The sequence below is a fragment of the Kogia breviceps genome, chromosome 6, assembly GCF_026419965.1.
Source record: "Kogia breviceps isolate mKogBre1 chromosome 6, mKogBre1 haplotype 1, whole genome shotgun sequence".
In the NCBI taxonomy this organism is placed as follows: Eukaryota; Metazoa; Chordata; class Mammalia; order Artiodactyla; family Physeteridae; genus Kogia; species Kogia breviceps.
The window spans coordinates 7,746,832-7,773,333 of NC_081315.1; the positions used below are offsets into that span (position 1 = coordinate 7,746,832).

The 26,502-nt window shown below is 41.1% G+C and overlaps 2 long non-coding RNA genes across 3 annotated transcripts in view; one reads left to right on the top strand and one right to left on the bottom strand.

Annotated features, from left to right (window-relative positions):
• The window catches only part of LOC136794341 (uncharacterized), a 251,596-nt gene that overhangs the window by 184,003 nt on the left and 41,091 nt on the right, over nt 1–26,502 (bottom strand). The window lies entirely within an intron of this gene.
• LOC136794343 (uncharacterized) lies at nt 18,269–21,616 on the top strand. Its single transcript, XR_010840960.1, has 2 exons — nt 18,269–18,749; nt 21,196–21,616. It is a non-coding gene; the product is annotated as an uncharacterized lncRNA (long non-coding RNA).

Here is a 26,502-nt window from a genome sequence, read left to right on the forward strand (position 1 = left end):
GTAGGTCAATTATACTTCAATTAAAAATATATATAGTCACTGGGAGAAAATGAACCAAAATACCAATGATGGTTATATCTGGGGGCTGGAGATTATGGGTGATTATTAATTTTTACTTTATGCTTTTATGTATTTCTGGTTGTCTGTAACGAATGTGTATTGTTTGTAAAGTTAAAAAGAAAACAAAATTTAACAAAATAAAATGTATAACATGATAAATGGAGATAACTTTAAATGAAAAAATAAAACTTGTAAAAGGGGAAAATTTTTTTAATTTTTATAAAAAGTCATAAGAAGCTGAATTTAAAGATAATTTTGAGACTTAGTCATCAGAAACCAAAATTTATTCTATGTTAATACTACGAAAAAAAATAAATGAATTTTAATTCAAGGAATTTGTGTCCCTATCAAATAGAACACAAAATATAGCAATTTCATAAGACCTGGTTTTTCCATGTTCCTTGGGAAAGAGTTAAAATATAACCATGAATTCTTAATCTATTAAATAATACATTCCACTGATACTAACTTCTATTACTAGGAGCATGTTCAAGAACCTAAAAGTTAATATTTATATTAGTAGAATATTTCTTAAACTAAATATAGAAGGCTGACTATTTGGGTAGGAATTTAAGATGGAGAATTATGAATAATAATCAAATTTGCATTTTAAATAGAAACACATTAGGTCCTTATAGAATACTAGTTTATTACTTAAAAAAAGAATACATTTACTAAATACATTTACTAAATTTACTAAAAGGTTCCTGTGTGTCACTCATTGTGCTAGGATCTAGAGGCAACCCATGAATCATTAAATGGATTGTTTTCTAAGACTATATTTATAAAACTGTCTATGAGTTGTGTCATTATATATATATGTTTTACATAATGTGTGTGCAATGTGTTATATCTATCTATTGATCGATAGGTAGATACAGATATATATATGAAACACATCACATACACATAAACACTTAAGCAAAATATATTTTTATATTGATAAGTAAACATATACACTTAAGAAATCCCAGGAAAGCTGAAGTAGTTTTATAAATATACTTTATATATGTGTATATAAATAAATATATATGTATATATACGTGTATATACGTAGACACGTACAATTCTGGAAAAGGAATCAGAAATACTCCATATCACACTTATACAAATTTTAGTGAACCAAATAAGGGAAAAGGCTTATTTTTGAAAAAAAACCTGGATATAGTCATTAGAGAAAAAGAAAAACTAACATTTTGCAGAAGTTTCATTCCATTTAACACTCACAACCACCCATGAGGTAATCATTATATTTATATTACCAATGAGGAAAATGAGACTCAAAGAAAGTAAGGGATTGACTTAAGGTCACAAAGTTAGCAGGTATCAGTGCTGAAATTAGATCTCAGGTCTTTTCGTCTCCAAGCCCCTGCTTTCTCCATCACACTAAATTGTGCTACACAGGTAAATAAGAATGTTTTAAATGTGTAAAGGTATCTGCATAAGTTGTTATGGAATCTTCAAAATGATCCTATGAGTTCAGAAGGGTAGACATCATTCTCTACTTTACACTTAATGGAAATGAAGTGGCATAAAAGATAATGACTTGCCCAAGGTCAACTGACAAGTCAGGGCTGAAGTTAGGGCCAGGAGCCAAATCCCCAGCATCCTGAGCTGGAGCTGTGTTTCACAACATCACCCTGTCTGCGGCGTCCCTTTAAAATAGCAAGGTCATTGCAGGTCTAGGAGTTGTTGGAGGAAAATCCCCACCAGCCTCAGGAAGTGGCATTGGGCTGGGAGGAGGGGGTGACACAGCTGTGACTCAGAGCTGACTGTGGCACAGGAGGGCAGGGAAACCCACCCTTCAGGTGAGGCAATAAGCCACATCCTTGACTATTTCTGGGAATATGTACAGGAGGTCCCCTAGTACCTTCTCAGGAATTTCTCTTTGGCCTAAACTTGTCACTTTTGGTTGAAGAAAAATACTTTCCCGAGAATTTTAACTAGATACCTTTCCTTGACTTCTTGACCTGCAAGTGTTTCTCAGCCCTGCACACTTTTACATGACTCTCTGGACCCTGGAAGAGGCAAAATCCTTTCAGGATATTGACACTATTCACAATAGTAAAAGTCAGGTAACAAGAATAATAACATAAGAAAGAGAAAATGAAGGACGTGAACAGAGAAGGAGCTAATGTTTCAGGGCTTAGTCTACGGCACGCATTACGCCAAGTTCTTTACATGGATAAACTCATTTAATACTCACAACACACTGTGAGGTAGGTGCCGTTTTCATTACACAGAGAGGCTGTGCAATTTGCTTTAAGTCACACAGCTCGCAAGTGATAAAATGAAGATTTGAAGCCAGGAGACTCAAAAATCTTAACTCTGCTGGATATGACATCATTTAACCACCCACCTGTTATATTCTTATTGAGACAGTGAACAATGAGTGACCCCATCAGCTGAAACTACCAGCAGTATCACTAATACCAGTAATCATAGCCAACATTGTTTGAGTACTTGTTGTGGGCTAAGTACTGGGTTAAGGCCTTATACCTATTATTTAATCCTTGCAGCAATTCTTTGAGGCAGGTATTATTATTACAGTCAATGAGCAAACAAGAAAATTGAGATAAAGAGAAATTAAGTAATGCGCACAAGGTTACACAGTAAACAATTGGCTTGAATCCAAGAAGTAAAACTACAGTACTATCCATTTTCTTAATCGTTTTTTAAGGAGAACCTGTGGTCAGTTAACAGAACCAAGCTTATCCATTCAAGAATCATTCACCCATTTGTTTTAAAAGTATTGTGTTCTAACCAGCTAAGTGAACTAGCTCTTGACAAATCCTGAAGACATACCTAACAGCAATCATTTTGAAACATTGCAACAGGAAAATGTCAGTGTTCCACATGCAACTGAGATCCAAGACCTCTACAAGGTATCCACCGACAGCAAATTTTGCACATCTCCCCCTCCATGCCTCATGTTCCACACTGTAATTTGCTCTTTACTTAAAAATACTACAAAGTTATCACCTCCACTCACAATCAAAAAAATAACCTGGATATTTCGTAATGCATTACAACTAAAGCATTAACTTTGCCTAAAAAAAAAAAACAACAACAAAGGAAAACAGACTTGCCATTATGTTTGGGTATTGAGGTTCTCAGAGCTAGGACCTCAATACTCCTATACTTGTAAAGAAAGCCGGAGAAATGTTTAATTGTACCAGTAGTTTCTGATTGCTCTGGGCAGTGAGAGCCCCTCTCTTTGGGGAAAGACTGGATTTGGCACCAAACGAAATGGGTCTTCGGGTTGTGCAAAAGTGAATGCCCAGCCTTCAGCTGGAGGGAGGGGTGAGGGGATGAGAAGCCCGACAGCTCTAAGTCCCCCTGTAGAAAGCAGGCTTCAGGGCGGGCTCTGAGCTCAGCAGGGACCGTCGTGAGGGGGCAGAGGTTAACTTGAGGGCAGGCACGCGCAGTCCGTTCCCCTTGGGAGGGGGCAAGCTGCAACGTGAGAACAGAGGCATAGCCATCCGGAAGGGCACCTGGCTTGCCACCAGCAAGCAGGTGGGACCTAGAAATCAACAGCTTTCTGTGAAGGTGTGAGGCTGACAGACGGTACAAATATCTTGAACTCGCATCTGTTGATCTAATGTAGAGTTTCACGGTTTTCTTTCTTTTCTGCATTGTAATTTCCCTCTGTAATTCGTGAGCCTTTTCAAGAGCTTTTCTAAATGCAACGACCTGCTGACTGTTATGCTTTGGGGAAGCGAGGAAGTAGCTCACATCCACGTTTGGGGAAAATCTATAAGGGGACGAGAGGAGAAGACTGGGAGGTCGGTTATCAGATGGCGAGAGGCGGCCTAAGGGAAATGGTCAACAACCGTCAGAAGAGATGGAGTCGGAGAAACAGAATCTGATGAAATGACTGGATTCCTGTGATCATGGCTGACGGGAGCCGGAACCATGTGAGTTTTAAACAGGAGATTCCTGAAGCCACCTTGGATAGGTTTACTTTCTCTTTTTAATCTTGAAAGATGCCGAATTACTTTTACGGTGAACAAATAGTCACTAATGGCTCAACTATATACACATAGTTGCCTTGGGGAAAACAGGGTAGAATACACTAGTAAAAGCATATGGTATAGGGTTAGGAAGCCCAGGGTTCAAATCCCAGTTCTGTCCTTTATTTAGTCTCTCAGAACCTCAGTTTCAACATCAGCATAATATGGACAATCATACCAAGCTTTATATGGTTTTTGAGATAAAATCAAGTAATCTATGTTATGACACAGAATATTTTTTAAATAAAAAAATGAAAAAATCTATAAACAACAGGACCAAAATAAGTGTTTTAAAAAGGAAGGGTTGGGGCTTCCCTGGTGGCGCAGTGGTTGAGAGTCCGCCTGCCGATGCAGGGGATGCGGGTTCGTGCCCCGGTCTGGGAGGATCCCACATGCCACGGAGTGGCTGGGCCCGTGGGCCATGGCCTCTGGGCCTGCGCGTCCGGAGCCTGTGCTCCGCAACGAGAGAGGCCACAACAGTGAGAGGCCTGCGTACCGCAAAAAAAAAAAAAAAAAAAATTAAAAAATTTAAAAAAAAATAAAAAGGAAGGGTTAGCTGAGGGAGATCGTACAATCATTCATTCAGTGCTATGGCGAGTCCATTAACATGATATTGACCATATACCAGCAAAAGCAGTACCGGAAAATGCCCATTTTTTTTAACACTGACTGTCCAGTGCAGTTGCTCATATTTTCAAAATGTGTATTCTGTATCCTATGAATATTTCCTAGGAGATATTAGGAAATAAAGAACGGTCCTCCCCTAAATAAGGAACAGTCAAGTGTTCCTTTGTTCTTGGTCTACCAATGCAAGAGGAAGAATTGTTCTTTTAGAAAAAAAAAAAAAGATAGCTTCTCTTCCAAGGCGTTAAGGAAAAAGGGAACATACATACGTTGGCTGTGAACCTTACTTTGGTGAAGCACACCTGCTTAGACATCTAAGTCTTAATTTTTCACACTCATCTCCTTATCTGAGCTCTCCAACACCACCTACACGCACAAAAGAAAACTTCCACTGATATCACTTTGAAAACAAAAAACTTTAGATCACTCATCCAAAAACATTAAGAAACAAAGGGGTTTTTTTAGGGAATTAATCACCACAAGCCATCACTTCATTTTGGATACATCTTAAAGGGTACAGAGTGGCAAAAATTGTCTTCTCATCTAGGAGCTGAACTGTGTGCAAAGGGAAAATAATATAGGAACAGCAGCATGTCCCTTCTCATGCTCATTTTTTAAAGCTGTTGGTAAGATCTTGCCTGGCCTAAACTCTCTCCAAAGGAGACAGTGAGCTGCCCACAAACAGAGAACTAACAATTTACAATTCCTGCCCTTTTCCTCCTTCAAGCTTAAGAATTGACCAGTATTAATTTCAGGGCTCTCCCTGGTTATTACATCACAAACCACACTGGCTGATGAGAAACAAAGAAAGAAAAGAGCCATTATTCCAGGCAAACCAGACAGCCCCACAAATAGCTCCAGAAAAGTCAACTACCTTATGATGGTCACCCCTTTCATGAGTCAGAAGAGAAGGGTTCTAACTATCCAGCTACGCAAGTGTGGGGTGGCAATTAATTAGACCAGTCGCAGAGTGTACTTGAAGGAGATAAAAGATCAGCAGAGAAAGTACAGTCGGGAAAGTAAAGATGTGCCAACTTTTCCTCTTCCACCGAGGATGCAGTACAGAGCCCGGAGAGCCGGGGGTCGGATGGGGCTCCGGGCTTGTCTCGCGCCGCTCGTTATTGCGCGCCGCAGGGCGCCACGCAGCACGGTTCTGCGCTGCCTTCTGTCACCAGGTCTTTCTTTCTGCCTCTCCCTCCGCCCTCATCTCATCTGCTGTGTCCTCTCCTTCCTCCTCCCAGAAACCCCCCACTCCCTCTCCAATTGTCCCCAGACATTTTATACTTCTATTGCATCACTTACCCTCATTCTTCTTTCTGAGCATTGTCTGGGGACATCCCCAACCCTTCCTCTGCCTGAGACGTGGAACTGCACGTTTGTCCCCTCATCTCATCTTTCCTACTCCTGCCTTAATCTTTTTTTTTTTTTTTTTTTTTGGTACGCGGGCCTCTCACCGCTGTGGCCCCTCCCGTTGCGGAGCACAGGCTCCGGACGCGCAGGCGCAGCGGCCACGGCTCACGGGCCCAGCCGCTCCGCGGCACGTGGGATCCTCCCGGACCGGGGCACGAACCCGCGTCCCCTGCATCGGCAGGCGGACTCTCAACCGCTGCGCCCCCAGGGAAGCCCTTGCCTTATTCTTTATTTTGAAAGTATATGACATATGGGGGACAGGGAAGGAAATCTTCCTTACTAATAAAGGAACATACATTAGAAAAAAATTTAAATATATGATACCTGTTTCATGTTCAAAGCACACCTAGTAAATGTCTTATTCTCTCAACAGAGTCCAAATCAGAAAAAAATTAGGTAATTTGTTAGTGTTTCTATTATTTTCTGATGTGGAGTATTCGTAAAAGTTTCTGGGTTTTGCCCTCAAAGCTAAACTTGAATGTCAGTTTTGCCACTTGTTAGTTTCTTGACCTTGGATATGTGACAATCTCTCTGAACTACAATGAAATAGGAATAAAATTTATTATTTCTTAGAACAATAGTAACAATTGGGTACCTACAATAAAGCCTGTGTGAAGATTTAATGAGATGATGAATTTAAATTTCTTAGCCCTGTGCCTGGTCCATGGTAAGTCAGGATGTGTTAGCGATTATGAGCCAAGCATTGGACTAAGGATTTAATGTGTGTTATTGCATTTAATCCAGACGATATGCCCTGGGACTTGGGCATTACTATTCCCCCATTTTAATCAGTGAGGTAGTAGGTTTAAAAAGATTAAGTAATTTACTGAGGATGGATATTTAATACATAATGAAAGGGAAAGTTGACAACGAGCCTGTTTAACTTGCCATCTGTGAAATGGGGATAATACTGTAATTCTTACCCTACTGCATTGTTGTCAGGATTAAATTAGCTAATGGAGCATATAGTAGCCATTCACTACATTTTCATTTTCCTTTCCTTTCTGCCTTTATGTAACCCCTGTCTTTTGCATTCCATCCCATTAAATAAAAAATTATTAATGTTATTCCTTGGTATTGCTACCTCCAAAAATCTCCAACTTTTGCCAAGGAATTGTTTTGAGAACTATTCACATTCTCATATAGAACACGTTAATATATAACTACCACAATGCCATATTCCCAAAACAAACCAAGGTAAATATAAACCTCCAAGTTTATCATTACCTGATGACCATAATAGATATTCAGATGATAAACCAAGTAGCAATTTACTTGATTTTACTCAGATTCAACGCACATCTAAAAAAAATTGTAATTCACAGATAAGAATATATAACCGAGATTTATTCTTTAGAATTATTTTTAAAGGGCTCATTTTTCCTTTTTAACCATTCTAAAATCAATACATTTTAAACTTTACCCAACCCCCAGGCAATTCCCAGGCTCTTGTTTAAATTCTTTTCTCCTGAGGTATCCTTCTGTTCTGAGGTCAGTCCTACTCCCTATTCGTAAATCTGCGGTGGTTTCCTGCTACCTATTAATTGCAAAATCTTTAGTCTGATCTTACTCAAAATGGATTTTTCTGCCTTAATCTCACCCCCTGTTGTGTGTCTCCCACCGTGTACCAAACTATTCCCTAAAAATGCCCACTCACTCGCTTTGCTCACGATATTCTCTTTATCTACAACATCTTCCCTCCCCAACACAACCTATCTTGGTATTTTCCAAATGTTCTCCATAAACATTTCGCACATTTCCATTAACTCTATTCCTTAATACTTTATAGCTTTTGTTGCTATTTTGAATTATATCTTTTTTCTAATACATTTTCAAATAGATCGCTGCTGAGTAAAGGAATATTATTGATTTTTATGTGTTGGTCTTGCCTCCAGCAAGGGTGTCAAACTATTTAATAAGTCACTTGCCAGTTTCCTATAGGGTATACATTATTTTTATAATAAATTTTTAAAAAGATTTATTTATTTATTTGGCCGCACAGGACCTTAGTTGCAGCACGCGGGATCTTAGTTGCCACGTGCGGGATCTAGTTCCCTGACCAGGGATTGAACTCATGCCCCCTGCATTGGGAGCACAGTTTCTTATTTTTTTCTTTTTAAATCAGGTGTTTTGCTTTGTTTTTAAAATTTTATTTATTTTTGACTGCATTGGGTCTTTGTTGCTGCACGCCGGCATTCTCTAGTTGAAGAGAGCCGGGGCTACTCCTCGTTGCGGTGAGAGGCCTTCTCATTGCAGTGGCTTCTCTTGTTGCGGAGCACGGGCTCTAGGTGGGCGGGCTTCAGTAGTTGTGGCACGTGGACTCAGTGGTTGTGGCTCGCGGGCTCTAGAGAGCAGGCTCAGTAGTTGTGGCTCACGGGCTTAGTTGCTCCGCGGCATGTGGGATCTTCCCAGACCAGGGATTGAACCCGTGTCCCCTGCATTGGCAGATGGATTCTTAACCACTGCACCACCAGGGAAGTCCCTATAATAAAATGTTTTTTTCAAAAGAATAATAGTAGCAAGCAGTTGTGTACTGCTAATACATACAGGAGCAGTTCTAAATGCTTCATATAGGTAAACATTTAATCTTACTGAGTGCATTTTTATTTTTAACCCTGGTTCACAGATGAAGAAAGGGATGTATTAAAAAAAAAAGAAAGAGGGCTTCCCTGGTGGCGCAGTGGTTGAGAATCCGCCTGCCGATGCAGGAGACGCGGGTTCGTGCCCCGGTCCGGGAAGATCCCACGTGCCGCGGAGCAACTAAGCCCGTGAGCCGTGGCCGCTAGGCCTGCGCGTCCAGAGCCTGTGCTCTGCAACGGGAGAGGCCACAACAGTGAGAGGCCCGCATACCGAAAAAAAAAAAAAAAAAAAAAAAAAAAAAACAACACACAAAAAAAAAAAAAAAAAAAGAAAGAAAGAAAGAATTTGCAAGAAGTCCCCAAGCAAGGAAGTAAAAGGATTGCAATTCAAGGCCAGTTAGCTTAGCTCAAGTGTCCATTTTCTTAACTTTAGGGTGTATTGTCTGCTCTTGTGAAGAAGGGCCATGGAGTCAGAGAGACCTGGGTTTAGGTCCTGCGTCTTCTGATTTGGGAAAGTCGCTACCTCTCCATGATTCAGTTCACTCATCACGAACATGCAGTGCACAATAGCTACTTACAGAGTTTTTCTAAAGACTCAGTGAGAAAGTATGGGATAGCATCTTGTACAGTGTACCATAGAAATAGGGCTACAGGGACTTCCCTCGTGGTCCAAGGGGTTAAAACTCCGCCCTTCCACTGAGGGGTCATGGGTTCGATCCCTGGTCAGGAAACTAAGACCCCGCACGGCACAGCCTAAATAAATAAATAAATAAAACCAGAATCTTTAAGAAAGAAATAGTTGCTACCGATGCCATCTTTCCCTTTTCTCTCCAAAGATTCTTGTTCACGTTTCCTGTTGAAATCCTACCATCCCTCTCTGAACTCCCAAGAAGTCTGCACTTTTCTCTTAGTCGTTATCACGTACTTTCTTGCCAGCCAACTATTGGGCACCGGTCTGATCTTCTCTGCTAGACTATATCCTCCTTGGGAACAGGAACTACACCTCATTTATCGCGGGTTCCCGACAGCAACAGTGCCTTGTTTTACACATAGAATTTGCTCAGCAAATACTTGAATCTGAAAGAATTTTCAAAATCACTGGTTGTAAAAAATACGAATGTACCCGAGTCTGGCTTGTACCAGCTTGTTTACTAGACATTGATTGTGTTCATCTCAGAAACATGTTTCCATACAGGTAATCCTGCAAGAAAACCAGCTGGCTTTCCATTTACACATTGTAGGCCTTCATATGGGCTAATTACTACAAACTCTTTGTATGTTTTACATACAATTTACCTATATTCAATATCCTGTAATAAACCATAATGGAAAAGAATATGAAAAAGGCTATATATGTATAACTGAATCACTTTGCTGTAGATACAAGTTACCAATTAGCTTCCAGGTTTAAAAAAAAAAAAAAAAAAAAGTCCCTGGTTATTTTAATCACAGTGACCTGACTCGTTTTTCATTCACAGGAGACAGTGGTTGGTGGAGGGAAATACAAACAGGGAAGCTGTGTTGAAATCACCGTCTGAGGAAGAGAAGCCATCTCTGAGTGGGACCTCCCACCCTGCATCGCGCCCAGGGAGGCCGACTCCCTTCCTCTCCTCCCCACGTCACCTCGGAAGCCTTCTCTCCTTTCTCCACCTCTCACTGGATCCCACCACCCTGGCCACCGATTCAGTGAATCACGGGAAGAAAATCTAAAGTAAGAGAAGAGATACGCTTTCCTTTTTTCTTTTTCTTTTCCTGTCCACGGCTTGTGATATGTGGGATCTTAGTTCCCCGACCAGGGATGGAACCCGCACCCCCTGCAGTAGAAGTGCGGAGTGTTAACCCCTGGACCGCCGGGGAAATCCCTGCTTTCCTTTTTTCACTAGAGAAAAATAAAAGGAAACCCTCCATTGGAAAGTGTCTACGATGATTAGAAGAGTTGATTGAACTGTGCAATAATCTTCGTATTGAGTTATAACATAGGTACCATAAAGTTCACAAATGGTAAGTATGCGACTCAATAATGAATTTTTACATATATACGTAGGTGCATACGTATGTGTGTATATGTGTAAAAACCGTGTAATACCACCCAGATAAAAAGACAAACTATTTCCAACACGCCCCTTTCCGGTCAATAAATACCGTCTGCCCTCACAGAGGTAACTATTCTGACTTCTCTCACCACAGATTTGTTTCACCTATCCTTGAACTTCCTGTCACTGGAATCCAGGATATGCTCTTTTTTTTTTTTTAGGATATGCTCTTTTTTTTAGGATATGCTCTTTTTTTTAGGATATGCTCTTTTTTTTAGGATATGCTCTTTTTTTTAGGATATGCTCTTTTGTGCCTGGCTTCTATCCCTCAGCCTTTGTGTGTCTGTGGCATTCATTCACATCAGTGTGTATAACAGCAGTTTGTTCTTTTCTACTGCCATTTATTATTCCATTCTATGGATTTTATTAATAAAGCTGCTAGTTTTTCATTTATTTATGTTTATGAAGTACAGTTGACTTACAGTGTTGTGTTAACTTGCAGCAAAGTGATTCAGCCATATATATATATATATATATATATATATATATTCTTATTTATATTCTTTTCCATTATGGTTTTTGAAAAATTTTTATTGGAGTAGAGTTGATTTACAATGTTGTGTTAGTTTCAGGTGTGCAGCAAAGTGAATCATATATATATATATATATATATATATATATATATATATATATATATATATATATCATCTCCACTCTTTTTTCTTTTTTTTAGATTCTTTTCCCATATAGGCCATTACAGTGTACGGAGTAGAGTTCCCTGGCCTATACAGCAGGTTCTTATCCGTCATCTATTTTACATATAGTAGTGTGTATATGTCCGTCCCAATCTCCCAATTCATCCCTCCCCTACCGTCCCCTGGTAACCGTAAGTGTGTTTTCTCCATCCGTGACTCTACTTCTGTGTTGAAAACAAGTTCACGTGTGCCCTGTTTTTCAGATCCCACATATAAGCGATATCACATGATGTCTGTGCTTCTGCGGGTAGCTCACTTCGCCCAGCGTCACTGAGTAGCACTGCTCTTATGAACGAAGTGCCATAAACACTCTTGTGCACCTTTTGGTGGAGACGCCAAGGCTGTGCCGTAGCCTTTTGCCCGACCAGCTGCTTCTGCTTCCCTGCCATCCCAGGGATCTCCCCAAGTCCGCTGGGGCCCTGGCTCCCCACAGAGCTCTCAGCGGGTCCTCACACGGTTTGTTAAAGCTGCGAACCAGGCTTTCTAGGCTCTCCATGATTTGACCACGCCCTACCCCTTCAGGCTTACTTGCTGTATAATTGCAAGATTTATTACCCTCCCACAGTCTCCGGTCAAAACACACAACTTACTTTTCTCCACACATGCCCCAGACTTTTATGTATGAACTTACCAATTCCTCCCTGTTCAGAAAGTATTTTCTCGCCACTTATCACTTAAGAATAAATATTTCGATTTTTAAAAAATTGTTTGCCTCAGATTAAAGTCCTCTTCCTCATATGACGTTACAGAGAGGTTATAAGAAGTGACAAATAACTTAAATGGACTTTTCCATTCACTTTGGAGGAAGCTAGGAGCATGCACCTTACAATTTTGTAGTCAAGTTAAGATTAAGCGTTTTGGGGAACACTGGTTCTGCCACTTTCTGGCTACGTGAGCTTGGCTAAGATACTCAACTTCTCTAAGCCTTAGTTTTCTCATCTGAAAACCAAAAGTAAAAACTTTCCTCATCGGGTTCTTTTGAAGAATATGTGAAATATTGCATATAAACTACTTAAAAATAGTGACAGGCGCAAAGAAAGCACAAAATAAATAGTATTTGTCATTATTAATAAAGAAGCTGTGCATGATAGAGGCTAAGAGTGACGCCTTGGGAACCAGATGGCCTGGGTTCAAATCCCCCCCTCCCCACTTAGTAGCTATAAAAGACTTGCTCGCATCGCTAACAAACTGTGACAGTCTCCTGGTCTGTAAAAAGGTAACTATAGTAGAACCTTCTTCAGAGGGCTATTGGAAGGATTCAAAGAATTAACAGACGGAAAGCACTGTATCTGGCAAACAGTAAATGGTACATAAGTTTCAGCCACTTACAGTGCTATTATTATGTATCAACACTACCATGACTAATATCGTTAACAGAACACTATCATTCTCTGTTTTTAATATTTATTTATTTTGGCTGCACCGGGTCTTAGTTGCGGAACGTGGGATCTTCGCTGCAGCAGGCAGGATCTTTAATTGAGGCATGCGGACTTCTTAGTTGCAGCATGCAAACTCTTAGTTGTGGCATGCATGCGGGATCTAGTTCCCCAACCAGGGATCAAACTCGGGCCCCTTGCATTGGGAGCGTAGAGTCTGACCCACTGGACCACCAGGGAAGTCCCCTGAGAACACTATCAATCTTGATAGACAAGCAAAAGACTAAAGGAGGTTAACCTAGAGATATTTTTGAGAAGCGCTATTCCCAATGAGAGAAAATTCTGTAGAGACAGAAGAGTGGATCCAAAGTCACAACGGTTTAAATGGAGTATGGCCAATGAAACATGCCAACGGTACCATCAGAGAATCCACACGACAAAGCTATCAGTGTCTAAGGTGAATTCATGATTCGAAATGGGCATCTTTGAGAGTCCTTGGCTCTCGCCGACCAGCAGAGCTGCCCGCTGGCCACTCAGCAGAAGGCGGTGCCGAGTAATTCACAGCAATGCCGTCTGTGCACCTTGAGACCCATTACCAGCTTCATCTTTACAGCTTGATCATCTCAGGAAAGCGGCCAACACCAGCTTCTAAACCGTTCCAGAGTAAGCCGTACTTTCTGAAGACTAGAGTTCAGTGTCTATGGTGGTTCAGTGTCTATTCCTTATTGTGTTCCAATTTCATTGGTAAATAAACTGAGAGAAGAGCAAGTTACGTAAGTTGCCTAGGACCAAATAGCTTGGTAGGAACAAAGGACAGAAATTCACAAACTTGAATCCAAAGCCTATGCAATTCCAACAGGAAAAGCAAAGTTTAAAGTTTTTCTGTTGGTGAGGATTTCTTACTAGCAACTCTCCACAGAAAGGGGGAAAAATCAGTTCAGATAAACAATTCCTCCATTGTAGAGTCAATGAAATAAAAGGAGCAGCGACCTCAGGGGCTATTCTTTCTGTGAACTTCTCTGGGGTAGAGCGTGCTGGCTTAAAAAGAAATGGAGAGTGGAGGAGGGGTACAGCAGCAGACTTGACCCTGCCTGCCACGGAAACCTGATTTTCTGATAAAAAGAAACAGATGGACATCTCGGGGTTGAGCGAGGGAGGTATTGGCAGTAACAAATCTGTAGGTGATGCCTAGGTAGTTTTAGGGTCCTACTGCCACATCTGTGCCCTTAGAATCTTTCTAGGTTCCATTACTCCCGCTGTGTCCCCCTACTTTACAAAAGTTTTTACTTCTACTGAATCAGTTTTTGTTAACATACTCAAAAACTCTGAGTTGTTTGAGTTGGTAAAGAGAAAAGATTTGAAATGTCTCATTTTGAAAAAAAGATGACACCAGTATTCTACTTTAGGGTTGGAAACTTTCTCAATAAGCCCTGCTGTGACTTACAAATGTTAAAATGAAACTTCCCTTTTAAATGTCTAAGGCACTCTATTTATAACGTCCAATCATTAACTGAAGCATTAATCTGCTTAGTGGATTCTGTGTTAAATATTGTATAGAGGGACTTCCCTGGTGGCGCAGTGGTTGAGAATCCGCCTGCCAATGCAGGGGACACGGGTTCGAGCCCTGGTCCGGGAAGATCCCACGTGCCGCGGAGCAATTAAGCCTGTGTGCCACACTACTGAGCCTGCGCTCTAGAGCCCGTGAGCCACAACTGCTGAGCCCCTGTGCCACAACTACTGAAGCCCGTGCGCCTAGAGCCCGTGCTCCGCAACAAGAGAAGCCACTGCAATGAGAAGCCAGCGCACTGCAACGAAGAGTAGCCCCCGCTCGCTGCAACTAGAGAAAGCCGCGCGCAGCAACGAAGACCCAATGCAGCCAAAAATAAATTAATTAATTAATTTTAAAAAAGAATGACAATTTCAGGCTAAATTAAAATCCCTCTCCCAAATTGCCATTTTCTGTATACATATAGGCAACACCTGTCATATTATTTTCTATTATCAACTTCCGTTTTCAAGTGCTCTCTTCCCAACGATGTGAGTTCAGTGAAGCTAAAAAGCAACAATGGTGCTTCTTTGTTGAATCCCCATAACACCGGCTCTATGCACATTACACACAATAAATATTGGTGGAATAGATTTATAAACCCATATGGCATATTTATGTCCTCCAATGGAAACCCTAATGTTTTTCATTCTATTTTTATGAATGTTGCTGTGCTTCATATTTCAACTTATTGTTCTGAAGAACAGATTATACTGAAATGCTTGAATTTATCAAGGAAGGTAGTTAAGTACATAAACCGAAAATCATCAAACCTTGTGAGTATGTAACCAGGTCATATGTAGTGTGGAAAATACTTCAACTTCTTTCTGCAAAGATACTTTTTTCCGCTGAGGAAAGAAAACGTGTAGTCTAATTTCAAAACAGGGAAGTCGAAATTTGCTAGAATGGGGCTAGAATTGTTGCAAAATGTTCACTACCTATTCAGACGGTTCTGCTGTAGAGATGATCGGGAAGTATAGATTCTGAGCTATAAATATCCTCAGAGAACCATGAAGCATATGTTTTTAATTTGTGCTTGGTGGCTTATCCATCAGACAGGAAAACATCCCTGGTTTTAAGAGTCTGAACTGATGCCAGAGAGCAAGTTCCCATTTCTGAGTGTTTGTTGTCATTTTGGTTAGCGAACTCCACCTACCAAAACAAAAACGAACACTTCAGAGGCTGCCCTTTCAGCCCTGGGTTGAAACGTTTAAAGAAAGAGAAAAGGGGGCAAACCTTTTTTGCCTGCGCTGCCATACAGACGTGTTTCTAACCAGTGATTCAGAAAACATCGTCAACATTCTATATATGCAGCCTATGCCATCTTTATACAGCTCTTTAATTCCGGAGTTAATGCAACCTTCGTTTCACTGCCTCACCGTGGTTACTGCCGTATTCTAGCTCTGCCTGTTCTGTATTTAACTTTGCACAGCACCCTAATTAATCTGATTAATGCTCTGTCTGGTCACTTTGATGAGTTATGTCCTAACAGCTTAAGAGGGTAACTGTGGATGGATCTAAAAGCTAGGCAGCAGTTGCCACTTAATGTAAGAAAAACTGGGTCAAATTACGGGAGGTCAACCAGGCAGATTGGCAAAGCCTTTCTCAGTCCTTTCATTTTTCAATTCTCCCCCAATTATATGTTCCCACATTTACACTGTGTACGTTCTAAATGATGCAAGAACCAAAATCTGTAGGATTTCAGAGAACATAATTATTAATGTGAGCCAGAGCAGAGAGAAGCTTGGGCGGCGAGTTGGGACTTGATCTGAACCATAAAGAATGGAGTGATCTGGGAAGGTAAAAGGAATTTGAAAGACGCGCTTTAGATGTAAAAGCAAAGAGCAGGAAATGAACTTGTATCAGATAAACAGTGCGAGACAGGGCTGAAGAGACGAGTGCTTGATTGCTCAGGTCCCTGAGAACCTTATCTCTGAAAGCTCTTTTGTTCCCTATTTTAACCTCTTGATTCTTGCTGGAGGACCCCATACGCTTTTCACTAGGGCAAGAAACAACTCTCAGCGGCCTGCATGAGAAAGTAGAACAGCAGTGCATCTAGGTTTCCTAGATGGCTACTAGCCAATGTACATTTTGTAAATGTTTTAGTGCCTTAGCCCGAGAGAGAGAGAGAGAGAGAGAGAGAGAGAGAGAGAGAGAGAGAAGAAGAAGAAGAAGAAGAAGAAGAAGAAGAAGAAGAAGAAGAAGAAGAAGAAGAAGAAGAAGGAGGAAGGAAGGGTGAGAGGTAGGGAGGGAGGAAGGAAGGAGGGAAGGAAAGATGCCGCATTTGCATAATTAGTGATGCCTGTCGACCTTTATTTCAGATATGAAAAATAATAGCACAGAAATTAGGAGACATGACTATAGAGTCATATAAATGATTCTTTCCTAAACGCAGCATAATGTACAACATCAAATATGTTTTTGGTGAAGATGGTACAGAAAACCCCGAATGACCTTTTTGGCCAAACCAACAGTTTGGTCCTCTTCAAGGTAGCCCCATTGAAAGGCCATGAGGCTATTCAAAGATGCTTCCATTTGTCAAGTCACTTTTAGATTCTCTCTTTTTGAATTGTTCTGGGAGCCTGGGGCACAGTCTTTAGATGAGCTTCTTCCCCAGAGGCAAACCCTCCATCCTTATCTCCTGCTATCGGGCAGCTACATCTTGCACGCTGACCCCTCCCTGCCTAAACGGGTGCATCTCCTTTTGCTCTGCTCCTGTTTTATCTATTAGTTCCATCCTGTCCCAGCAACCAGACAGTGCAGGATAGGGGCAAAGGATACATGGCTTAAATCTGGGGAGATATGCTCAATCATGGCACAAGAAGAAGACAATGCAGCCCAATAGAGAGAGGTGGAGACACAGCAGAACTAAAAAAGGAGTAATCAAAACAACAACCACAATCAAAAAATACTTTTGTAATGGATGGTTAGCTAAAATACTGTGGGAAATGAGTAGAACATATGACACAACACAGGGAAGGCAGCACAGACACTAAAACCCATGGTGGGAGACGTTAGAATTATAAACTAAACATGATAAAAAAATATATTGATAAGCTTGAAAAGATACAGGTACCCCAATATTGACTGCAGCACTGTTTACAATAGCCAAGACATGGAAGCAACCTAAATGTCCATTGGTAGATGAATGGATAAAGAAGATGTGGTGCATATATACAATGGAATACTGCTCAGCCATAAAAAAGAATGAAATCATGCCATTTGCAGCAACATAGGTGGACCTAGAGATATCATACTAAGTAAAGTAAGTCAGAAAAAGAAAGACACATACCATACAATATCACTGATATGAGGAATCTAAAATATGATACAAAAGAACTTGTTTACAATACAGAAATAGACTCACAGACATAGAAAACAAACTCTGGTTACCAAAGGGGAGGGGGGGGAGATAAATTAGGAGTTTGGGATGAACAGATACACACTATTACACATAAAATAGGTAAACAACAAGGACCTACTGTAGAGCACAGAGAACACAACATCTTGTAATAACCTATAATGGAAAAGAATCTGAAAAAGTACATACATATATGTATGTATAACTGAATCACTTTGCTGTACACTTGAAACTAACACAACAGTGTAAATTAACTATACTTCAAAAAAATATTGATAAGGGAGTATTCAGATTCTCTCTCCTCCCCACCCCTCAAAAATTGCCAACTGATTCCTGATTTACCAGTCCAATTTTTGTTCACTTTCTCTGAAGTAGTCTATCTCTGCCAAACTCTTTTCTAGCCTTTTGGAATGCAGAATTGGTAAACAGACGGAACACTACAGACCCCAGGAGCCAAGAGGAAGGGAAAGGCTTAGCAAGAGAGGGGGAACTGGAGTTGCCAAATGAGAATCTGGACTGTGAAACAAAATGAAATGTGGAGGAAGGAGCGTCCAAGAAAGAGTCCAAAAAGACCATAAGTTCTGTGCACTTTAATGCTTTTCGAGATACTCAATTAATGAATTGAACACTTTTTGAAACATGTTTGAGTGAGAACTGGGCTCCTTGAACAGAACGTGACCCTGAGAATCCACCACGCGTGACGGCATCAATAAGGTGACATATACAGATACAACCGCTACATCGCCTGAGGCCTGTAAGGTGTGAGCTACCCACGTGTGCTTTCTCACAGGCAGGAAGGTAAGCGGTGGTGTAGCTGCCCTGGCAAGGACGTGGGCACTGTGCCCATTACCAAGGCTAAGACAGCAGACTGCCGGCCACCAATAGGCACAAACAACACCCTATGCCCTGGCTGCTTTGAAGTCCATGGACGCCCCCCGGGCAGGACCTAGGACAAGAATTTACAGCATCAAGTCACCTCCTCCTCTTCTTTGGTGAGTTCAGTCAACCTCAATGGGGGAAATTTCCATTCAGACACACGCCTGCTTTACCTAGGCTGTCATCACACTCATTCCAAAGCACCTCTGCTCATAAAAGGAAGGGAACTGGTTTCTTGTACCCAGTAGGCCTGGAGGTGGTGGACACCTTTACACTTTTCACCCAGGCACATTTGTTTAATTATAATCCTGGGCTGTCACATCATCTGTCATGACCAAGAGGTAGAACTATAAAGTACTAAGAGTATTTTTTCACTCTTCAGAGTATAAGGGGAAGTAAGTGTGTTCTCTCCAGAAGGTCACCGTGGGTGATTTTATGTTGAATTCAAACATGCTGACCTTGTTCCATCTGTTTCTGAAATAATTTTTGGAAGTAACATTCAGAGCTATTTTATGAGCACACAAGGAAGTGGCATTTTATACTTACACCTCATTAATTGTATATGGTTGCAATGACTTTTAGTCATTTTTCAATAGCATCTTCATCCCCGGAGTATGGAAACTTGCCATCAAAGAGTATATTCAAAGAATGACATATATATGGAATCTAAAAAAAAAAAAATGGTTCTGAAGAACCTAGGGGCAGCACAGGAATAAAGATGCAGACGTAAAGAATGGACTTGAGGACATGGGGAGGGGGAAGGGGAAGTTGGGACGAAGTGAGAGAGTGGCGTGGACATATGTACACTACCAAGTGTAAAACAGACAGCTGGTGGGAAGCAGCCGCATAGCACAGGGAGATCAGCTCGGTGCTTTGTGACCACCTAGAGGGGTGGGATAGGGAGGGTGGGAGGGAGACTCAAGAGGGAGGAGATATGGGGATATATGTATACGTGTAGCTGATTCACTTTGTTGTAAAGCAGCAACTAACACACCATTGTAAAGTAATTATACTCCAATAAAGATCTTAAAAAAATAATAAATAAAATTTAAAAAGAATGAGAAACAGTTCAGAGGTCAAGTGAAAGGGAGAGCTCAATCCCATTTTAAGTAGTTAAGCTAATTTAAATGACTGAATCATCCTCCTTGAAAACTGATTCTAAAGGGGAAAATACTAATTTTATAAGTCTATATTTTGGGGAGGGAGGAGACTCTTTTAATACATTTTTGCTGAGATATAATTCACATACCATAAAATTCCTTAGAAGTGTACAATTTTTAGTATATTCACAGAGTTGTACAACCATCAGCACTATCTAATTTTAGAACATTTTCATCACCCTAAAAAGAAGCCCCGTCCCCCCAGCAATAATTCCCCATTTCCCCTCCCTCCTGCCCCGGTAACCACTAAGATGCTTTCTTTCTCTGTGGATTTTCCCTATCTGGACATTTTAGTTAAATATAACCATAAAATATGTAGGCCTTTGTTATCCTAAAATCACAGTCTCTGGTGGAAAATGTGGACACCAGCTTTATTCTTCCAATGACAAGAAGAAACAATCTCCACAGTAAGTTTTTATATAGAAATGTTAAGTAATATAGCATTCTGAAATGAGACAGAAATTTTTATTCCTGGATGTCCCTGACAATTAAGAATAGTCATCAAGTAATCAGTGTAAAATAGTTATTGAAAGGTTTGGCTTCAAAGAAAAAACTTATAAAGAGCTTTATTCAGTGTTAAAGCATGTCAGTGACAGAATCGCATGTAAATTTCCTGATTCTCAAATTGTATTCTGTACACGTTCCTTAAATATGACAAAGAACCTATTGCTCCACAAGAGATTTGTTTAAAATTACTTTTGTTTTCAATTATTTTCCGTCGTACCTCCCTTGTGGTGACATTTACAAGACAGTGGGCCAGGAGAGTGAATCAGGATGGCAACACGATGTTCAGAAAATAAAATAAAAAGGCTAATATCATTAATAACTAAAATTCTAGTGCAGGGATCACATCACAGGCTCGAAACCTCATTCTGAGGAAATAAAAATATCTTAATGAACAAAGAGTAGAAGAGAACTTTTAAATATGACTCAATATTAGTTTTTAAAAGGAATTAGAGTTAAAATGCTGCCCATATATTATGGTGGAACGACAAGGAACTTGTCCTTTGATTCTTCCCTCCTCTTACCGCCCTCGCGCTCCTCGCCTCCGTTCCTTCCTCCTACAATCATTGGCAACCTAGTACATTCACTAGCACTGGGATTCAGCCAGGAGTAGGTCACCTGGGACAAATCAGAGATGGTCCTTGATCTCCTGGCACCTTCAACATTTCAGGGAAGACATATTAATCGAGTGTGAAGCATACAATGAAAAGGAAAAGAAATCGATTTTTCACTGAAATGACAGAAGTAATCTTAGTTTCAGTGATTATTAAGATTGTCAGTCTCTGCACCTTACATGAAAAATATCCCATCTCTTCTTCTGACAATTTTGTTAAATAATTGGACTTATTGAACCACTCCACTTTGCACTGTGTAAATCACTTTTTTTTTTTTTAAGCAGGAAGTTTTAAGGACTTTTAAAAGTCAATCTAAAAATTCTACAACTGGGCTTCCCTGGTGGCGCAGTGGTTAAGAAGCCGCCTGCCAATGCAGGGGACATGGGTTCAAGCCCTGGTCCGGGAAGATCCCACATGCTGCGGAGCAACTAAGCCCGTGCGCCACAGCTACTGAGCCTGTGCTCTAGAGCCCGGGAGCCACAACTACTGAGCCTGTCCTCTTAAGACAGCCCACGAGCCACAACTACTGAGCCCACGCACCGCATCACTGAAGCCCCCGTGCTCTAGAGCCCGTGCTCCGTAGCAAGAGGAGCCACCAGAATGAGAAGCCCGTGCACCGCAAAGAAGACCCTACACAGCCAAAAATAATAAACTAATTGAAATAAATAAATTTTAAAATAAATAATAAAAATTCTACAGCTATAATTTTCCTCCATTGTTCATAAAGGAGAGAGAGTCCTAAAACATTAAATATAAACTCTTAGGTCAATTTTTTTAAATGTTTGTGGAAATTTTCATCACTTTGAAAAGAATCTGACAACAGTGGAAAATTAATAAAGGAACATTAGTACAGCACAGAACTAGATTTTTTTTCTTAGCAAGACCTATGCCTTTATACCAAAGTGACGTTAGCACCTAGTTGTGATGAGAAAGGTACAGCAAGGCATTGGGAAATGTGAGGTCAGCTGTACTATGAGGAAGAATAATGGTAAATAGTTGAGTTCTACAAATATTTATCAAGTGGAGCTGTGTGTAGCTACTATACCATGCAGCAGGAGGGTGCAAAGTTGACTCTGACATGGGCCTGCCTCTAAGGAGTCTATCTCCCTCAAAGAAGAAATGAGTTAAATATTAAGGTATCTATTACACAAGATACTTTCAGAAAACAGAGGAGACAAAGATTGATTTCAGAGGAGAAAAAGAGAAAATAAAGTAGAACTTTTAAATAGAAGTGCATTTCCAACAGTCAAAAACAGAATAATGGTGATTAAAATAGCTGTTTTAAATATTTCATGGTGTTTTTAATATGTGATGTAATACTGTAACTTAGATTTTTTTTAGCTGAAATCTTAATCTTTCATGACTTGAGAAGTACCCAAATGATTAAAATTTTGAATTGAACCAAGCACTCATGTCCTAAAAGCATTTTCATTTCCCTGTAATTCTCAAGAGGGTAAAGAAAATGACAATGGACAAAGCACGGCTTCTATGGCAAGGTGATTTTCACTCTAGCTCAAGAACCAGAAGGTAAATATGGCAGCATTTAAATTTATATAAGTAATTATTAATCAGAAATCCCATCTATACCTAATGAACTAAAGAGATAAAGACAAATCAGAATACCTCTTTAAAACAAACACTAGAGGTGCCTATCAATTGAAACGTCTTCACACACACAGTAGCACATACACCCTCATATGTATAAAAGCTGTACACAAAGTTGCCTTTAACATTATTAAACAAAACATGGACATAATGGACAACTTCGGTTTGGAGTTAGCATATAACTAGAGCCTCACCATTTCCCTACTAGTGCAAGGTCAGAAAGAGCTTCACACATAACTCAATGTTGGTACAATTAATGGATTTCATTGTTAAAGATTGTTATATTTATAAAAAATCAACTTTTGGGGCTTCCCTGGTGGCGCAGTGGTTGAGAATCCGCCTGCCGACTCAGCGGACGACGGTTCGCGCCCCGGTCCGGGAAGATCCCACGTGCCGCGGAGCGGCTGGGCGCGTGAGCCGTGGCCGCTGAGCCTGCGGGTCCGGAGCCTGCGCTCCGCAACGGGAGAGGCCGCAGTAATGAGAGGCCCGCGTACCGCAAAAAAAACAAACAAAAGAAATGGCTGGACATACTGAGAGAGAAAAGGCCATTGATGACGGCAAGTCTGCATTACCGACCACCTTGTCTTTGGTCCATTTCTATTGCCTTCACTGCCCCCGTGTCCCAAAGACAACTTTTTTCTCCAAAGCTTTTTAAAAATTCTTCATTGAACTGTCCTCTTAAATTTTTACTTGTATATAGCACTAGCCCCTTGAGTCCAACGTGTCTAGACGCTAACGCATCATTTCCACCCACCGCCTATACACACACGATTCCTCCTGGATTCCCCATCTCACTTACGAACAGCTCTGTCTTCCGTAGCACTCCGACGAACATTTCAACCTCTCCTAGTTGGTCATCAAGTCTAGTATAATCCACCCTCTCAGAATCCCTAGAAACTGCCCCTGCTTTCCATATCCCCACGGGCAATCAAGACTCTTGCCTTTTCTTGCCTGGACGATATGATGATGCTAAATGCATTTCCCTGCTTCTTTGGATCTCCCTCCTCCTCTCAATAATCCACTTTCCATCCAGCTACCAAAAAGACTTTTCTTAAAGGCCCCGCTTTACATCATTGAATACGTTTTCATTTGTCTTCCAGATGGAAGAAAAACTCCGTAACGTGTGAGTTACAAGGTCATTTGGGTTCCAGGCCCTGCCCACCCCTGAACTGTGTTCCCACGCGTGCTTTGCGGCCAAACTGCCAGACTGGAGCCTTGTAATACCCTGACCAGCCCTTGCTCTCTAACAGCCTTTGCCCTACTGTTCCCTTGCTTAGAATGCCCTTCTCTGGGCTCCCCACTATATGAAGTCTCCTGTTGCTGCTCTAACACATTATCACAAATTTAGCGGTTTAAAGCAACCTTAATTTTTTTCTCTTAGGATCTGGAGACCAAAAGCTGAAATCGGTTTTAATGGGGCGAAATCAAGGTGTCAGCAGGGCTGGTTCCTTCTGGAAGCTCCAGGGAAGAATCCATTTCCTTTCCTTTTCCGGCTTCTGAAGACCGTGAACAGTCCTTGGCTGGTGGCCTCTTCCTCGCACGTTACTCCAGCTTCTCGCGCCCACCTCCTCGTCTGCTGTCAAATCTCCTCTGCCTCCCTTTCCTAAGGACATTTAGTACGACACTCAGGAACCACCTGGGTCATCCAGGATACTCTTTCCATCTCAAGATCTTTAATTTCATCCCATCTGCAGAATCCCTTTTGCCATATAAGGTAACATTCACAGGTTCCAACGATTAGGACCTGGTAACTCGGGGACCATGAGTCAGCCTATAACACCCACGTGTTTCTACCTCAGCCTTTCTAGACACAGCTTACATAGTTTCCTCTCCTCTGGGAAATGTCACCATTCTAATCCCCGTTAATAAGCCCAGTTACCCCCAAATGGGCACCTCACTAAGGTGACCAGCTGTCTCGGTCTGGCTGGGATAAAGGAGTTTCCCAGTCAAAACCAGGACTGGGCTTTCAGTGCTGCTACCAGTCAAACCAGGATGAGTCAGTAACCCCCCCGTCCTCACGTTTCTTCTCACATCACACTCCACTTAGCACTCATCACACTGGATTATAATTCGTAATTCTCAGTTCTCTCTCATTCTCTTTTGCGGGACCGTGGGCAGGAACATGCTTCTTTTCTGCAGCTCCTCATGCCTCAGTTTCCGGCACACAGCAGATAAGTGAATGAATGTTCACGGAATTTGTGGTGCAGCCCTGCAATAGCCACCACTCTAGGCAAAATGGAAATTTTTTTTTTTTTTTTTTTTTCGGTATGCGGGCCTCTCACCGCTGCGGCCTCTCCCGCTGCAGAGCACAGGCTCCGGACGCGCAGGCTCAGCGGCCACGGCTCACGGGCCCAGCCGCTCCGCGGCACGTGGGATCCTCCCGGACCGGGGCACGAACCCGCGTCCCCCGCATCGGCAGGCGGACTCCCAACCACTGAGCCACCAGGGAAGCCCCCAAAATGGAAATTTTTATCCTGTGACTAGAACAAAAACGAAAGAGGACAGCACCCTAGACTCCCATATGGTGTGCTATGTTCTCCCGGATATGTTTTCTTCTCTCATCTGCACTTGCAAATTTCAGTTTCACTAGACACAGTTCTTTGCAAGAATCCAAAGAGTCACAGTGTTTTACGCAACACCCTGTCTTCGAATACACACAGGTTTTATTTACAGCTGACTGCTTTGCCACCTTCTGGTCTTGCCTGCTTCTTGAATGCCCCTTGCCATAAACAAAACAGATTGAAAAGAGATTTTTCTGGAGGTCTTATGACATTGCTTTACTCTCTTACGTGCTGATAAAACTGACCCATTCTGGGAATTTACATCCCCGGTTGTCAGCTGGAGCACCAGGCCTGTGACTCACTGTGATATCACTTCTCATGACCTCCTGCTGATTTTGTTTACCTCTACTTAAGTGTCCTTGGGAAAGGTACCCTGCATCTTCGCCAGACTGAATGGAAATGTAATTGAGGTAGATATTAAAAAGCAAGATTCACATAAAGACATCATTTAGCCAGAGCCATTAATTCTACAGTCCCTGTTGAGAAAAAAGTCATTTCTATTGCTGAGTAGTAAATATATTTATATCCTGATACCAACTATGACTACAACCATATGAATGGAAACCCTGGACAGAATGAGGAAATGGGACAAGAAAGAATTAGATACACTTCTTCTGTTGCCCATAGTTTTAAAAAAGAGAGAGAGAAAGGAGAAACTCAAAACCTGTTTGTGTTGCACACATGCAAACACAGAAGCTGTGTAAGATGAGACATTCTTGATGAATGAGAAATGAAGATCGACTATATTTTGTCAATATATACCTAGATCTATAGTGATAAGCTCTGCCTTTTAGATGGAATTGAATCACGTCAACAAAAGTGAAGAATTCAGTATAAATCAGAGGGAGATATTTGGAAGACACTCCCACCCCCAATATAACACTGTAGTTAAAAGTGTATATTTTAGTTTGGAAAATTATCTTAAACTCTACTTAAGGTTTATAAATCTTTTTTTTTTAGTGTACGATAAGGGAAGAAAGTGTTTAATGATTTTCCTCAGAATATTACAGCTAAGTGAGTTAATCTGAATTCTTCCCTGAACAGTGATAATCCATAAGCAATTATGACAGACCAGTGACTGAGATACCAAATGCAGCCACTGAAGCCCTGATTTGAATCCTGGTCGCACAGCTCTTTAAGCTCACCTATTATTTGCCTACAAGTAAGTCATTATACTTATAATTTCACCTCTACACCCACTGAAGAGTCTTTTTACTACCTAGTGAGCTGCAAGACTGAATTTTAAAACCAGCTATATATGGAAAACCAGGTGTTTTTTCTTAGTTGTTTGTGTTGTTAATATATGAGGATATTAAGCTATTCAAAAGGAAAAGGAAATGTCCCCTCTCTTTTTCCACAGTCTGGCTTTCTGGTTACCCGGCTCCATCAGATTAAAATTGAAAATTGAGATGAGTGAAGCTGGTT